The following is a 5109-nucleotide window of genomic DNA, read 5'->3' as shown; positions in this document are numbered from 1 at the left end:
TAACCCAATCATTTTATCCTTAATGACAACAATTCAAATACATGGATGTCCCTTCGTTTCACTCGGATTAAGCACCGCAAGATTGAACCCATCTCATTGGCCAAACTAAATCGATAGATCGGAAAGAAATACGAAGTTATAACAATGATGCATATAATAAAGTAGAAAAGACTCAATATTTTTTCATGAATAATCTCATCGTAAACCCACAATTCAATGGATCCCAACAACCATACCACAAATAAGATTACATCAAATAGATTCATCCATCGCAAGTGGCCCCAAGGCATGAGGGCGCGCCGACCCACCTCGGGCGTGCTTTGTTGCTTTGGCACCTCCTGGTGTGGTTCCAGGCCTCCCTTCATAGCTTCCAGGTCTTACTTTTGTCCAGAAAGATCATCAAAAAGTCTCGTGGCATTTGTACTTTGTTTTCTATTTGTTTCCTAAAAAGCCAAAAACACGGAGAGGACAACAACTAGAACTAGGCACTAGGTTAATAGGTTCGTTCCCCAAAATGTTATAAACATCATATAAATGCATATAAAGCATCCAAGATTATTAATATAATAGCATTGAACAATAGAAATATTATAGATACGTTTCAGATGTATCAATGCATATAAGAGCCACTCAACATTTTCATCATGGTCTTCTCCTTCAAGTGACTCAATGAAAAGAAAATAAATTCGAAAAACAGACTCAAATATTTTTGGAGTTTTTAATTCTTGATACTAGCCTATGAACGAGACAACTCATGAGACTATATAAAACATGATGCTCCCTCTAAGCGCAAGTGTGGAAAAAGAAGTAGTAGCACTACCCCTTGTGTCTTTTTTTCTCATTTATTTTATTTTTTATTTTCTTTCTCTCTTTTTTCTTTATTTTTTATTTTTCTTTCCTTTTTTTCTTTTTCTTTTCTTTTCCTTTTATTTTCCTTTTCGTTCGGAGTCTCATCCCGACTTGTGGGGGAATCACAGTCTCCATCATCATTTCCTCACTCGGAGAGTACTCTCATAATGATGATCATAACACTTTTATCTACCTACAACCCGATATAACAACTCATTGACGATAAAAGGAATGAGTCTATATGAATGCCTCTGATAGTGTACAAAGATGTGCAATGATCTAGCATAACATGTAAATAATGATGAACTGTGGCCTTGCCATGAATACCATGTGAGGTACATCATCATGCAAAGCAATATGATGATGAACACAAGCCATGTGATGTAACTATGGAAGTTGCTTGGCAATATATCTGAGAATAGCTATGGAAATGGCATAATAGTTAGGTATGGTGTCTGTTTTGAGGAATATGTAAGGAAGCTTATGTGTGATAGAGCGTATCGGAGCACAGGGTCTAGATGCACCAGCGAAGGCTGCACCGATCGTGGAGGTGATAATGGGCATTGCACCATATAGAAGAGTAACAAATGTGTTCAGGTGAGAGTGTGCATATCCATGGATTCACATTAGTCTTAGAACTCCTATACTTATGGCAAAGCCTATTATCTCCTTCGAAGGAAAGTACTACCGCATAACCCTACGGAGAAGGTTGGTACGAGTTAACCATCGCGCGCCTCCGACCCAAACAACACATAGGATTTCATTTAGATATAAGAACACTCACATATCATCATCATGCCGCAAGCAATATTTAGATTAGTAATTAATAACATGCTTTAATACCTATATTTATACTAACAAACAATCTTGTATTTATGTCCTTTCATATTACTACATAAATATCATTAATCCATAGTTCCTCCTTAATGTTCTACATGAAGGTTTTTACTATATCCTTCTTGAATGCCTATCCTTTTTGTAGTAGCCTTATAACCCATGAAAATTACCATGACTATATATTATCCTCCCAACTAAATATAAGTAAAGAATGAGAGTGAAATTATTTCTATAAAATCTACAAGCCACCGTGCTCTAAAAGATATAAGTGAAGTACTAGAGCAACTTCTTAGCCCAAAAGATATAAGTGAAGTACTAGAGCAACTGCTTAGCTCAAAAAATATAAGTGAAGCACATAGAGTATTCTATCAAATCATGATGTACATTTGTCTCTCTCAAATAGTTGTGTCCAGAAAACAATGATCGTGCCAAGCTAAAAGCAAAGGAAAATATAATACATGACGCTACAAGGAAAACACATATCATGTGATGAATAAAAATGTAGCTCCGACTGACATACCGATGGAATGGAGACGAAAGAGAGGTTGTCCTGTGAGAAATCCCAAGGCTTAGACGCTCGAGTCTTCCTAGAATATTACCTTCGGGTGCCTTTGTCATACCCAAGCTTAGGGTCTTGCCGCTCCTTATTCCGTCCTCCATCGTGGGCATACTGAAAACTTGAAATCTTCAACACACAAAACTCAACAGAAACCTCATGAGATTCGTTAGTATAAAAGGTAAATCATAACCTTTACATACTGTTATAAATTGATTGATATTTAATTATTTCATAGATATCATTTTATAACTTATGAATGACTTATACCCCCCGATATAATCCGTAGCATCATCAAAACAAGCAAACTATTGAAGCAAAAAATAAATGCTTTGTAGTAAACTAATATAAAAAATATGTCCCAATTAAAACATAAATTTTTTGCAGTGGACATAAATTTATGTTTTTTGCATCGTATGAGTTCTACTATCATCCAAATCATCCCAAAGAATATACTTGGCGCAAACACTAACTAAAACATAAAAGCACAATCATTACATTAACAATAATTCACTAGAGGAAATGATAAAAGAACGACGTCCATCCTTGCTATCCCAGGCTGCCGGCCTGGAACCCATCCTAGATCGATGATGAAGAAGAAGAAGTAACTCCAAATAGAACAATCATCGTGCTCACGTCAAAGTATCGCTTTACCTGTACCTGCAACTGTTGTTGTAGTAATCTGTGAGCCACAGAGACTCAACAATCTCATTTCCAAAGGTATCAACACCGGCGGATGGCGACTCCCACCTCCCACCTCCCTCTCCGGCGACTCCATGGCGATCTGGCCTTCTAGCCGGTGGATACCTATTCCACTCCGGCCAACATCACAGGTGCACTCTCTCGACCATGCTGGTGTGTTTTTATGGCTTGCATGGGCGGCTCCACGTTGGAACTGGATTTTTCCCATGGGGCTTCTTTTGCCGATGAAGTGTTTTATCACTATGGACTCCCAGTACATCCTCTCCCTCGATGTCGGCCGTTCATCATGGTGGTCTCGTTTGGTCGCCATGCATTCGGGCTCTCGGAGAATTCAGTTGCGGCGGCCCTAGAGGCGGCCATTGGTGGTTCTGTTGTGGAGCTTATGGTATCAAAAGTCACTGATTCGGTCTTCTCTTTCATGGTTTCCTCGAAGCAAGTTGGCTTTCATATTGTTGATCTACGTTCTTTTAAGTGCTCAAGTTTCAAGTGCTTTTTTCATCTTTGGGACAATGGTGGACCTAATTGGCATCGTGAATTCTCTCTTTGGAAGAAACAATGTGATGCAGAATGGATTTTGGTTAGTCCCTCTAAGAGGAGGGCTTCATTAGGTCTGATGGCAATGCATTCCAGACCTAGGAAATCATGTTTTAATTCGAGTTCTTCGGTTCACAAGAAGTTGTCTTTTGCAACCCTTCAGCAATACGAGGTTTGCAAAGGGTATCGCTGCCCTGTCACAAATGATGTGCTTACTACACTACAAGATGCCGGATATTCATTGCCTCCTCGTGAGCATGTTATTATCAGTGCCCCGCCACCGGCAGAGCTCCGGTGGACGTCGGCGATGCCTCACATCTCATTTGGTACTGTCAATCCGTCGGGTATCCATTCCGTAATTCCTGACAGTTCAAATTCAAATAGCGATATTACAGGGATTCTAACGACTGAAACGGGATATCCTTCCGGGATAGACGGGTCTACGGGTCCGTTTGAAACTGCACCAGTTGATTTACCTTGTGCACCTCAGCCTTTTTTCTCCACTGCGCCAGAGGATTTCTATGATACTGCTAGCCTGCCCTCGTCGCAGGAGGCCCAGCAACAGTTCGACGACTTTATTAATGAGATGGTGGACAAAATTTTATCATGCTCAAACTTTTCTGAATGTGGCCACTTTGCTTCGGCCTGCCCGAACTCGCTCACGTTGATCTGCTCCTCTTACAGCATCATGGGCCATACCAAATCTAGATGTGATGCTTTTAGGCGTGATAATTGTCTCACTTGGAAACGCAAGAGCCCCACCACCTACCCAGCCACCGATATCTCGGGAACTGCTGCTGATTTTGGGGAAACCGCGAAGCTTATCGAGCAGTTGCTCCCTGTCACATCGCCCCCATCACCTCCATCATCTCCCAGAACGCCATCGGAGCCACCACCATTGACACCTGACCCTCCTGCTTCTCTGCCAGACATGGCCAACATTGATCTTGATCCTACACGCTTTCTGCCGGCGGGGCACCACATCATCGACGGCGGACCTGACCGACTGCACCGCTCCTTCATCACGCCGACGATGCCCATTGCTCGCCGCTTCGAGCAATATGTGATTGCTGAAGTCATGCCTGCTCCGTCGATGGACCAGATTGCTGAGGTACGACAGCAAGTCATTGTGCTCTTGACTGATAGGGGTTTTCATGTACGTTCGACCCAACCATGGATTGAGGGGATGGGTCTGTTAGAGCTCCGGGATGCGGGTGAAAGCTTTGCCCCACTCCAGATGGTTCCTCAAGCATTGGGGAATGATTCTTTTGTTCGGTGTATGCGTCACAACACCGGAGTTGGTTTTAGGGGAGTTGCTGGCTTTCGTCAAGGCTCCCTCATGTTCTTGGGGGTCCCACTGGATTACCGCAACACAAATGATCTTTGTGCGGCAGTCAATAACTTTGGAGGATTCCATCATTGGGTCAGTGATGACCCTTTTCTTGCACGCTCGATCATATTTCCCTCTTTCCCTGATGATATCCTGGTTCCTCGAAGCGTTACCTTCTCAGAATATGCTGCTTGGGGGGGGGGGGTGCGAGGGTTTCTTGGACTGCTCCGGTGTTTATTCTGGGGGATGGCTTTGCTGAGCAAATGCCAAATGAGGAGGATCACATGCCTTTGGATGGCAA

The sequence above is a fragment of the Hordeum vulgare genome, chromosome 7H, assembly GCF_904849725.1.
Source record: "Hordeum vulgare subsp. vulgare chromosome 7H, MorexV3_pseudomolecules_assembly, whole genome shotgun sequence".
Classification (NCBI taxonomy): domain Eukaryota; kingdom Viridiplantae; phylum Streptophyta; class Magnoliopsida; order Poales; family Poaceae; genus Hordeum; species Hordeum vulgare.
Note: the sequence above shows the minus strand (reverse complement) of the source record.